A 13,565-nucleotide genomic window follows, 5' to 3' on the forward strand; every position below is an offset into this window, starting at 1 on the left:
TTTTTTCTTTTAAATTAATAATATAATCTGTTTTATGTTTTTGAATCAGTTTTTTTTTTAAAGAAAAAAAAAAACCTTAACTGAAACATTGGATCCGGAACCTTTAAAAATTAGTTACCAAACATTGTTGACTATTAATATATCTAATTTTTTTTAATCTAAATCTAAACATTTCTTATCTTTACTTAAATTTTAGAACCAGTAGAATTTATCTTAGATAATAAATATGATTGATGTGTATATATATCACATAACAATTATCTAGGTTGTTTTATTTCTTAGTTTAGTTCTTGTATAGTCACTTTCTCTTCAATTCTTGAATCATTTTTTTTTATCCTTCGTGGTATTTTACATCTACCTCAAACTAGTGAGGTGACTATTCGATAAACGATTTTGAATCTTTGATCTCTTATCATTGAATTTTTTTTTTTTATATATTCTCTTGACCTAAAAAATAAATGGTGATAGATCATATTTTATCCTCTAAAATTAAATTCAAAATTTAAAGAATCTAAATTCTCGATAAACTTGAGTTGTTTTCTTTAATCACTTCTTTAATTCCAACTTTTTGCATCAAAGTCAGGATGACATTAAGTATTGATGGCAATAATTAATTTTAACAATGAAAATCCAAAGGTTAAGATGATGAAAGCACATAACAATGGCATAGAGTTACTTTTTTGTGGAAGATACTGGGATTTCAAGTCATTGTGGGAGATATTTGTGGCTTCATGTCTCAGGGACAATATTGTCATTGTGTCTTACCATGATTCAAAATGCAAGGTTGAGTATGGACCTTAATATTTTTGTTCTCTTCTTTCACTTGAAGTGTTCAAGAGATGACAGAAAGTGATCAAAGGTTGTAATACTCCAATTTTAGATAAACAATTGAATAAGAACCTTATTCATGTTGATGATGATGAAGAGAATAGCGATGTGAAAGAAGATGCTATAATGGTGATTGAATCAAATGATGATGATGTTGATTATGAAAATATATAAAAAAAATAAAAAAATAAAAATTGGGGTAAGAATGTTTATTAGAATTTACATAGGCCGTGATCAATTTTTAAAAAGATATTTTGAATTTAGCTTTTTTAACTTCATATATGAATTATGAATTTTAGATTTTTTTTTATTTTTTTTATAAGCTTAGTATTGTTTCTCATTTGCATAAGCCATGGTCTTTTTTATTTTGAGGCCAAATTTTTTTTTTTTTGTATAAGAGTGATAAAATAACTTTTAAAAATGAAAGAAGCCATATTTTTATACTTTTTAAAATATATTGAATTAACTTTTCTAAAAGTCAAAAGCATTTTTTTAAAATGGTACTAAACACACGTAATCTGACTTTTTATAATTTAAAAATAAAAAATAGCTTTTGTTACTTCTTAAATAAAGGGTAAGTTTGGATTGACTTTTAAAAGAAGTACTTTTTTTTTTAAGTTTTTAAAAAAGATCTTATTTAATCGACAAAAATTATTTCACATTTAGATAGACTTTTTAAAAAGAGTTTTTAAGTATTAAAAACGTTTTTACTTTTGCTTTTTTAATAGAAGTATTTTTTTTAAAAGATGTATGCAAATATGTTTTAAATTGAATAAAAGTACTTTATTAAAAAAATACTTTTTCACTAAAAAAGTCAATCCAAACTAGTACGAACTCTTAGTTCATAAAAATGACTCGGATATATAGTATTATTCTTTAAAATTTGATTAAGATATTTGTAACTAATTAATAGGATATATTTATATTTAGAAAAAAGGATAAATAGATCTTTGACCTTTTAATATGCGGACATTGAAGTTCTATACAGATGCACACGTGGGAGAGTTTTTAAAATAGAACAAATTAGACTTAGATTTTGAAGAAGTTAGGAACTTAAATGTATTTTTATATCATCAGGAATTCAAATATTTACAGACCAAAAAATTAAGAAACGATTTATTCTTTTCTCTTGTATTTAAATATTTTCTCCTTTAAATTGATAGTGCTTTATCTTTTTGAATTAGTTTTTATTTTTTAAATACAATGTATCCATAACTAACTTTTAAAAATCAGTTAGGAAACATGAGTGACTATTAATATATCTAATCTTTTTTGTGTTATCTAAATCTAAATCTAAATTTTCTTGTCTTTATTTAAATTTTAGGAACGACCGAATCTATTTTAGATAAGAGTAATATTACACATTTAAGTTTTTTATGAACCAAGTTTAATCAAATTAAACAATAAAACTTGAAATAATATTAATCATAATTGATTGACTTTTGTTATGTTAGACTAATTTAATTAGACTTAATTAATAAAAACTTAAATATGTAGTATTATTTCTTAAATAATAAATATAATTATTGATATGTATATAACTATATATATAACATAACAATCACCTAGATCAGACATCAAAAAATATGAGAGACACCACATTATCATAGATTGTTTTGTGCCCAGTGTAAAGTTGCATGGCATGGTGGAATGGAATGTGGGGAGTTTATGAGTTTGAATGAAAATAAAAGAGCAAAGGAAGATTTATGGTGATGAATCTTGCAAAGATTAAAGAGACGGAGAAGGTGTTCTAAATGCAGAATCTATGTTGAAAAGAATGAGAAATGTTCACACATTTTTTGTAGATTTGGTTAATTTATTTTTAATGAACAATTAGTCTTTTTTTTATGGCTCTATTTCTTTTAATTATGTTTATGTTCACAATTTATTGATCGATCAATTCTTAATGAAAAATTATGATTCTGTTTTTCAGTTCATCTTGTATCATCATAATTTATCTTTATAATTTAAACTTGACTAATTATCATTATAATATCATTTCGGTTTAATTACTCTGTTAGTCCTTCAATTAGGTCTCTATACTTTTTTTCTTTTTAATTGGATCTCTACACTAATTTTTTTTTTCAATTAAGTCCCTCTTAGTAGTAATTAGCTTAATTTTATAGGGACCCAACTAAAAAAAAAAGAATTGGTATAGGGACCTAAATAAAAGGAAAAAAAAGTGTAGGGATCCAATTAAAAAAAAATTTGGTGCAAAGGACTCAATTAAAAGGAAAAAAAAGTATAGGGACCTAATTGAAAATTTCGTAAAACTATAGAGACCAACAGAATAATTAAACCTATCATTTCTAATGAACAATTAGATAAAAGATTTTTTTAATGTGAACTTGTTTGATTGTAATAACAGCCCAAGTCTTTTTATCTTATTGATTAGAGATTTAATTAATTAGGAGAATGCTCTTTTTCGGTACAAATTTTTAATGTTAATGTTTCTTTATTTATTTTTTATTTTGTTTCTTTTAATTATGTTTATGTTCGTAATTTGTCGATTGAGCATTCCTAATAGAAAAATGATGGCATTGTTTTTTTTAAGAATAAGCATAGGAAGTTAAAATTTTAATTAGTTAATATTAATTATTTTAGATGGTTAAATTATGTTTTAAACTTTTTTTTTTTTAGGATTTATTCTTTAGTCTTAGGATATAAGATTTAGAAATTTAAAGTTAAAAATATATAATTTATAAAAAAATGGCTATTTGGAGGATGGAAGTGGGATAGAAGTTGATTACTAATTGAACTCTTGATTAATTACGGTTCTATTCTTTAAATTTGAACTCAACTCATGTTTCTCATAACAGCTAGCATAATCTTATATTTCATAATTTGAACTGGACTAATTAACCGTATAGTATCTAATTAGTACTATCTTTTTTATTTAAATTAATTTTAATTTGCAAATTAATTTAGTTTTATTTTATTATATTTTGATTTAATTTTTTAAATTTCTTATTTTGTAGGTGTGGCCATCACTTCTACTAGAAATTTTAATATTTCTCAACAATTTAGATTGCAGGTGGCAGATTAACTATTTTCATTAGTTAAAATTTGTTGTATAGCTGTAATGCATGCTAATTTTGTTGTTAATTATGTTCGTTTTAAGTACTTATATGTTATCTAACTAAGACCCAACAAACAACTTAATTAAATTTTAAAAAAAATAACTTAAATAATAAATATTTATATTAAAAATAATTTATAAATAAATTATTTTATATTTAATTTTTTAGTTTTAAAATTATTTATTTAAAAAAAATAAAAAAAATTTAATAATTTTTTTTTAAATTTCTCTATAAACAATTAAATAACTTTTTAAAAAGTTATACTTTATCTTTTTATAAGGACAATTTTTTAAAATAAATTATTTATATTTTAATTTTATCGAATTACAACATTTAAGATTATATACGCCAATACAATTTTTATATTTTTATAAAAATCACAATAAAAAATTAGCGAATTAGGTTCACACATAAACCGCCACAGGGATATAATGATTTACGAGTATAGGGAGCTAATGAAAATTTTGTACAATATGTACAATAGAGATTTATTCTAGAAATATAACCATTAGTGTTACATTTTTTTGTCAGCTTTTGAGATGAATAGTTTCTTGACATGTCATTTAAACATAATAAAAAAGAAATCGCCACACCCCTGCCGCAATTTCTTTACAAACTACAAAAATGCATAAACCGCAACTAGGTATGGAGTCTCCAACCATCCTATTCTTTCATTCTTCTTCCGCCGCTGCTGCTTCCGTCAACCTTACTCGCCCCACCGATGATCATAACAACGATGACAGTAACAGCAAGGTGGTTGTTGACTTCTTCTCCGATAACAGAAAAAAGGCACAAGAGCAGCAGCATGTTAAGCCCAACATCTCCGTCAAGAAGGAGATTCCTCACCATGATGACTGTCACCAAAGTTTATGTAATTAATTAATTAACTAACATAGTTTTTTTTTCATTTAATTAAGATAATTAATTATGTGGTAATAATAATAATTATGTGTTAATTATATGATCTCATACGGTTACATTAATGCAACAACAGCAACAATAACAAGTAGATGATGAGGTTGTTGAAGGAAAAGTAGTAGGGGGAAGGGGAAGCCAGACAGTTGCTTGATTCAGAAAACGATCAAGCTTCAAGCATCAGATTCTTCTTCCGATGAAAGAACACGATCCAGCACACCTCACGCCCAAGTTGGAATCAGGAAAGAACGAAAGGGAAGACAGTCCAGATTCACAATCACAAGCTTGGAGTCCCGTTCCCAACAAGCTCCAGAAACCCAACTCCACCATGGACCAATCCTCTTCTGAAGCCTCCATAAGAAAAGCCCGTGTTTCAGTCCGTGCTCCCTCAGAAGCTCCCATGGTATCTCCCTCTTTTTATTCGTATGGATCAACTAATTAACTAACTTGTCTGACTCAAGCATAAATCGCTATACTCCTATCACAATTTATGTATTTTTGGAATTCGTAAAAAAATTATTGGAGAGGTGTCGCAGTTTTTTTTTATTGTGTTTAAACGTAAATTACTGCATCTCTCTAGCAATTTAAATATGAACCTAATTTGGTGATCTTTTATCACGATTTCTATAATAATGTAAAAATTGTATTTGCGTATGTAATTTTGAGATATTGGAATCCGATAAAATTAAAATGCAAATAATTTATTTTAATAACTTATTTTTTTATAAGTTAAAAAAACTATTTATAAACTTATTTAAATTAGTCTTAATTTAATTTTTAATTTTTTTAAAAATCTTATGAGATAAATATTATATTTTTATTAAATTATACTTGTTTATTTAATTTATTTGATTGATACGGTATTTTAAAAATTTATAACGATATTTGTAATTAATTAAAAAGTATATTTATATTCAAATATTTTTTTTAATTGATAATAATATGTTTTATCTTTTTGAACCGTTTTTATTTTTTATGAAACAATGTATTCATAATCATCTTTTAAAAATCAATTAGAAAACAGTTATCTAAATCTTTTTTGTGTTAATATATCTAATCTTTTTTTGTGTTATCTAAATCTAAATCTTTTTATCTTTATTTGAACTTTAGGATGGTAAAATCTATCTTATATCTTAGAAAATAAATATGATTATGGATGTGTGTATATATATAACATAACAATCACTCAAGTGAGTTATTTTCTTTCTTAGTTTAGTTCTTGTATAGGCACTCTCTCTTCTTCAATTCTTGAATCATTTTTTGTTCCTTATAATATTTTTCATCTGCAATAGAGGAGTGAGGTGACTACTCCACAAATCTGAGTTGATTTTTTTAATTCCAATTTTTAGCATCAAGGTCAAGAATGGCATTAAGTATTGACGGCAATAATCACAATACTAATAATGAAGATCCAAAAGTTGAAATGATGAAACCACAGAAGAATGACGTAGAGCTACCCTTTTGTGGAAGATGCTGTGATTTCAAGCCATCGTGGGAGATGTTTAAGACTCTAAAATGTGGCGATAATTTTTGTAGGTTTTGCATGCATGAATACGTTGCTTCATGTCTCAGGGACAATATCATCATGGTGCCTTGTCCTGATCCAAAATGCAAGGTTAAGTATGGACCTGAATACTTTTGCTCTCTTCTTCCATTTGAAGTGTTCAAGAGATGGCAGAAAGTGATTAAAGATTGTAACACTCCAATTTTAGATAAACAATTAGACAAAAATCCTATTCATGTTGCTGATGATGAAGAGAATAACGATGTCAAAGAAGATGCTTTTAAGCTTACAGTTTTTCATTTGTATAAGTCATAATCTTTTTTTATTTTGAAGTCAATTTTTTTTAATAGGAGTGATAAAATAATTTTTAAAAAAGAGATAAGTCATATTTTTCTACTTTTTCGAATGGAAAATACTTGCATAAAGAATTTGGATCCTCTAAAATTTGAATTTTATTTTAAAAAGTGAAGCTTATTTTAAAAAGTGAAGCGTGAAAATTCTGTTTAACTCTGTTTGGTTCACATAAACCGAACCGGATCATGCTTAATTTTTTTTTAAATTGCTGATACGACGTCGTTCAGCAATCCTAAACTCTACCTTCTCCTCCCTCAACGTCACTCTTCACTGAAGCTCTCGAGCTCTCTCATCTCTCTCGCTGTCGCTCATTGCTCTCGCACCCAGCTCTCTCCTTCTCTCGTCTCCGGTCTCCCTCACTGTCTCCGGACTGGCACTCAAGCTCATCGTTGCTCTCTCGGCTCCGGTCTCTCTCACGGTCTCTGGTCTCCCACTCAGTCTCGCTCGCTCGCCTTCCCTGCCTTCGTCGTCACCGACGGCAGAAGCAGCAGATCCCGGGACTGGTCGTCATCGTCTCTCCCTGTCTCGTCACCGTCTCGCAGTCAGTCCCACGCCTTCGTTGCGCTCGTCGTTGCCGGCGGCAGAAGCAGCAGGTCCCGGGGCTTCCTCCTCGCTGTCAGCAACTCTCGCCGTCAGCTTGCTTAGCGCAACCAGAAGCTGGTCCCGATTTGGTGAGTCCCAACAAATTCCCCTGTTCTTTCCTTTCCTGTTTTGTTGCTGGGTTTGATTTTGCTGCTGAAAATATCACTGAACTACTCTTTTTGTTGCTGAAAATAATCACCGACGTGAATTTGTTACTGATTATCACTGAACCATCCATAATTTGTTGTTGAAAATATCACTGAGATAGATTTTTTGTTGCTGAGACTCATCACTGAGATGAATTGGTTCCTAATTATCGTAACTGAACTTTGATTTTGTTACTGTTTTACTCAAATAATTACTTAGCTAAATCTTTTTGTTGTTGAAAATCATCACTGAGTTGAATTTGTTAATGATTGAACCTTGAATTTGTTAGTGATTGAACCTTGGCTACAATTTGTTAGTGATTTGTTAGCTAAATCTTGTTTGTCTTTATTTAAATTTTAAGAACCGAAGAATCTATCTTAGATAAGAGTATTGTTACACATTTAAGGTTTTTTTATGAATCAAGTTCATTCATGTTAAACAATAAGACTTAGAATAATGCTAGTCACAACTAACTGATTTTTGTTATATTAGACTAATTTGATTAGACTTAATTAATAAAAAATTGGAGTGACTTCCCTTCCACCATTGGGTTGCCTACTTGCTGCAAGAACCTTGTTCGGATTCCATGAGAACGGTTGTGTCTCGAGAATCAACAATGATGCCCAAGGATTTAACAAGAAAATCAACTCAGCTGCAAAAAATCTCCAAAAGCAACTTCCTGATCTTTGATATTTACAAGGCTCTCTATGACCTTGTTGAATCCCTTTCAAAATTTGGTGAGACTGGAATACAATAATCTCATACATGGCATTCATGTCTTGGTGAAAAATCATATTATCTAATCTTCTAATTAATCTGTCTGATTTAAAATGTTCAACATCCTTATTGTGCAATCCAAAATCACTAGGAGCTTGCTCCAGTGCAACTCTCTCTCTTTCAGATTTATGACATTGGAAATGGATTTGGCCATTTTGGTGATGTAAGTTTGCCTAACTTTTGTGTCAACTACCATGTGCTGTGATTTTTATAAACATCTTTGCATAATAATTTGATTGTTTTGATTAATAATTTGATTATCCTCTCTATTGTCTTTTGGCCAATCTTTATGATGATGTCATCTCATTTGTTACTAGATTTCAAGCATAGTGGACATTGTAAGAGATAATAATAATTGCATTCATTGAAGATCCTGATGGTTATAAATTTGAACTTCTGGAAAGGGTTCTCTCTCACGAACCTTTAATGCTTCGAGTGGGTGATCTTAATCGATCCATCGAATCTTATGCAATTTCATGTTGGTTTATAGTCTTGTATCTTATTTTCTTTTTGGATCAATTACTTATTTATGTTTATTGTGCTTTTGAATTCTAAGCTGTTGTAAGGTTCAATGTTGCTCTTGAATCAACCTGTTCTGTGTTTGCTTCACTCTGATATTTTAATGGCTTCTCTTCTTCCCTTTTTGGCAGTATACCATAGCAATCATGGGTTATGGCCGAGTTGACATACAACTACAAATGAGATGTCTAATAAGGGCGGTTACAATGTAAAGGAAATGTCCTGAACCAAAATGCAAAGGAATCTTGGAGCCTCAGAATTGCATATCAATAATTCCAAAGGAAGTGTTTGAAAGATGGGAGAATGCACTTTGTGAGAATCTTGTTCTTGCAACATCAAAGAAATTCTATTGCCCTTTCAAGGATTGTTCAGCAATGTTGGTGAATGATGATGGGAATGAAGTTGTGACTTGTCCCGAGTGTCCACATTGTCATAGATTGTTCTGTGCACAGTGTAAAGTTGCATGGCATGGTGGAATGAAATGTGGTGAGTTTATGAGCTTATGAGTTTGAATGAAAATGAAAGAGAGAAGGAAGATCTTATGGTGATGAATCTTGCAAAGGCTAAGAGATGGAGAAGGTGTTCTAAATGCAGAATCTATGTTGAAAAGAATGAGGGATTTCGCACATTTCTTGCAGGTTTGGTTAATTTATTTCTAATGAACTATTAGTTTTTTTTTGGCACAATCTTATAATGTTAATGTTTCTCTTTTCTCTGATTATAGCTCTGTTTCTTTTAATTATGCTTATGTTCACAATTTATTAATTGATCGTTCCTTAATGAAAAATCATGGTTCTGTTTCTCAGCTCATGTTTCTTGTACCATCATAATTTTATCTTTATAATTTAAACTTGACTAATTATCAATATAATATCATTTCTAATGAACAATTAGATAAAGGATGTTCATAATGTGAACTTGCTTGATTGTAATAACAGCATAATCTTATTATCTTATTGATTAGAGATTTAATTAATTAGGAAAATGCTCTTTTTTGGCACAATTTTTTAATGTTAATAATTTTTTTTCGGTTCTGTTTCTTTTAATTATGTTTATGTTCGTAATTTGTTGATTAAGCATTCCTAATGAAAAATAATGGCATTGTTTGTTTTAAGAATAAGTATAGGAAGTTAATTTTTTAATTAGTTAATATTAATTATTTTAAATTTTTAAAATTTTTTTTAGACTTTTTTTAGAATTGATTCTTTAGTCTTAGGATATTTTTTTTGGTAACTTTTTTTTTTGGTAACTCTCTATATTCTAGTCTTAGGATATAATATTTATAATTTAAGATTTAGTTTAAAAAAATGGAATTTAAAATAAAAAATATATAATTCATCAAAAATTGGCTAATGGAAGGAGGGGCGTGTTTTGAACTCTTGATTTAATTACGGTTTTATTATTTAAATTTTAACTTAGCTCATGTTTCTTATAATAGCATAATCTTATATTTCATAATTTGAACTTGACTAATTAATGGTATAGTATCTAATTAGTACTGTCTTTTTTATTTGAATTAATTTTAATTTGTGAATTACTCAAGTTTTGTTTTATTGTATTTTGATTTAATTTTTTAAATTTCTTGTTTTGTAGGTGTGGCCATCACTTCTGCTATGTTTGTGGAAAGCCATGGAATAAGTACCATGGTTGTATATAAATAGATATCACTAGCAATTTTAATATTTAATCAACTACTTAGATTGGAAGTAGCAGATTTACTATTTTCAGAAGTTAGAAGTTTTTGTGAAGTTGTAATGCATGCTGATTTTGTTGTTAATTATGCTCTTTTAAGTATTTATATTATCTAACTAAATTGATAGTACTATCTGATTTATCTTTTTGAATTAGTTTTTATTTTTTAAAATAAAAGAAAAAACTTAACGAAAACAATGTATCCATAACTAACCTTTAAAAATCAGATAGAAAACATGGTTGACTATTAATAATTTAATATATCTAATTTTTTTTGTGTTATCTAAATTTAAATCTAAATCTTTCTTGTCTTTATTTAAATTTTAGGAACGGCAGAATCTATATTTAATTAAGAGCAATGTTACACATTTAAGTTTTTTTTATAAAACAAATTCAATCAACTTAAACAATAAAACTTGAAATAATGCTAGTCATAATTAACTGATGAGTAAAGTATTGTTTTTGTCCTCAACGTTTGGGGTAAATCCTATTTGTATCCCTAACGTTTAAATCGTCCTATTTTTATCCCTAACGTTTGTAAAAGTGATTCAATGTTATCCTGCCGTCAATTACACATCATGAACGCTTTAGTTTGAGTTTTAAAAATCACTTCTTGAACTTAGAATACAAATGTCTGGGATAGAATCGATGATCCACTCCGAAAAATAACTCATTAAAAGTTAAAACTAATTCCTACAACATTTACATAATTCACTCTTTTAGGGACATAATTGAATCTAAACACAAATAGTAGGTATAATATTAAAATCGAACACATCTAAGTGAGGCCTAATTGAAAATGAATACATCCAAATGAGAATAATTGAAAAATATAATCTGATTTGTTAGTATAATTGATAGTAGGATAACATTGAATAACTTTTATAAACGTTAGGGATACAAATAGGACGATTTAAACGTTAGGGACACAAATAGGACTTACCCCAAACATTGGAGACAAAAACGATACTTTACTCTTAACTGATTTTTTTTATGTTAGACTAATTTAATTAGACTTGATTAATAAAAATCATAGTTATCTTCATGATCTTCAAGTAGTCTTGTGTGCTATTTGCATGGATTCAAAACCATTCCAAGAGATTTTCATCAACCAAAACTGTAACCACTCATTCTGTGATGAATGCATTGCAAAATATGTAGCTGCAAAGATTCAAGAGAATATATATAAAATGTGAAGTGTCCTGAACCAAAATGCAGAGGAATATTGGAGCCTCAGAATTGCATGTCAATAATTCCAAAGGAAGTGTTTGAAAGATGGGAGAATGCACTTTGTGAGAATCTTGTTCTTGCAACATCAAAGAAATTCTATTGCCCTTTCAAGGATTGTTCAGCAATGTTGGTGAATAATGATGGGAATGAAGTTGTGACTTGTTCTGAGTGTCCACATTATCATAGATTGTTCTGTGCACAGTGTAAAGTTGCATGGCATGGTGGATTGGAATGTGGTGAGTTTATGAGTTTGAATAAAAATGAAAGAGAAAGAAGATCTTATGGTGATCAATCTTGCAAAGGCTAAGAGATGGAGAAGGTGTTCTAAATGCAGAATTTATATTGAAAATAATGAGGGATGCTCACACATTTCTTGCAGGTTTGGTTAATTTATTTCTAAAGAACAGTTAGTCTTCTTTTTTTTTTTTGGCACAATCTTATAATGTTAATGTTTCTCTTTTCTTTGATTATGACTCTATTTCTTTTAATTATGTTTATGTTCACAATTTATTGATTGATCATTCCTTAATTAAAAATCATGGCTCTGTTTCTCAGTTCGTATTTCTTGTACCATCATAATTTATGTTTATAATTTAAACTTGACTAATTATAAATATAATATCATTACTAATGAACAATCAGATAAAGAGAAATTATAGCGTACAAATGTGAAGATACAGATATGCTCTTTGGTTCGTTACATAGTTGACGCGTGGATCTCTGCCGGTAGTTGGGGGAGCAGCTCGCTGACGTTACTGAACGGCTTGCAGAAGCTGCAGGACTGGTTTAAATTGGTCCAGATTGTAGCTAAGCTGGTGGGGGATGGTGATTCCGGGTCAGCAGAAGAAATCCGTTGAACGGATATGATGAATAAACTTGCCTTTTTGGGCCCCTTATCTTGAAATACTATGGGTGGGCCGGGGGTTAGGTTGACTCTCTAGGAGATTTTGGTGCTAGGGGACTGTAACCCAAAAAAAAAAAAGTAAATGGAATGATAAATTCAACACTTCCATGTCAACGTGACCGTTTTTTATGGTGGTGAAAATGTTAATAATTTGTAAACATCCTATTAAGGTTTAATCATTTTGTTATTTGTAAAATTTTCAATTAGGTGTGTATATCTTTTTTTCTTTTAACTGGAGACTTGCACCAAATAATTTTTTTTAAGTAGGTCCTTTTTAGCAGTAATTATGTTAATATTTTAGGTATCGAACTTAAAAAAAATTAGTGCAAGAACCCAAATAAAAAAAGGAAGGACCCAATTAAAAAAAAATTCGGTGCAAGGACTCAATTAAAAAAAAGTACAAAGACTTAGTTACAAATTTTGCAAAACTATAGAGACCATCAGAAAAATTAAATCTTCTTTTAAAAAATGCAGTGAAAATATGGAAATAGAGAATAAGACATAGCATTATACGTTCGGAATATTTTTAAGGTTTAATTACTCTGTTGAGGCATATAGTTTGGAAAAATTTTCAATTAGAACTCTATACTTTTTTTTTTTTCTTTTAATTGGGTCATTGGCTCTTTGCATCCATTTTTTTTTCATTCAGGTCTCTTTACAGTAGTTGGCTTAATTGTATAGGCATCTAATTAAAACAAAAGAAATAGGTACAGGAACCCAATGAAAAGGAAAATAAAGTATAGGGACCCGAATTAAAAAATAAATTGGTGCAAGGACTCTATTAAAAGGAAAAAAAGTATGGAGACCTAATTCGGAATTTTGCGAAACGATAGGAACCAACAAAGTAATTAAACATCTTTTTAAGTATATATACACTATGTTTAGGTAAATAACGAATCGGTACCGGAAAGATTTTGCAATTGATAAAATAACACCAAAATAAAGTAATATTTTTTGTATTTATATATTTTATATTTAATTATTTAAAAATAAAATATTTTATTGCCATCTAAAGTATTGTGTATTAAATTAT

General features: G+C 28.7%; 1 pseudogene; it reads left to right on the forward strand.

The window, feature by feature from the left end:
• Positions 1-8,315: 8,315 nt before the first annotated feature.
• On the forward strand, positions 8,316-12,017 carry LOC148572970 (E3 ubiquitin-protein ligase RSL1-like; annotated as a pseudogene).
• The last annotated feature ends 1,548 nt before the right edge of the window (positions 12,018-13,565 follow it).

This window comes from Arachis ipaensis, chromosome B2 (genome assembly GCF_059453495.1).
Source record: "Arachis ipaensis isolate K30076 ecotype BB chromosome B2, ASM5945349v1, whole genome shotgun sequence".
In the NCBI taxonomy this organism is placed as follows: Eukaryota; Viridiplantae; Streptophyta; class Magnoliopsida; order Fabales; family Fabaceae; genus Arachis; species Arachis ipaensis.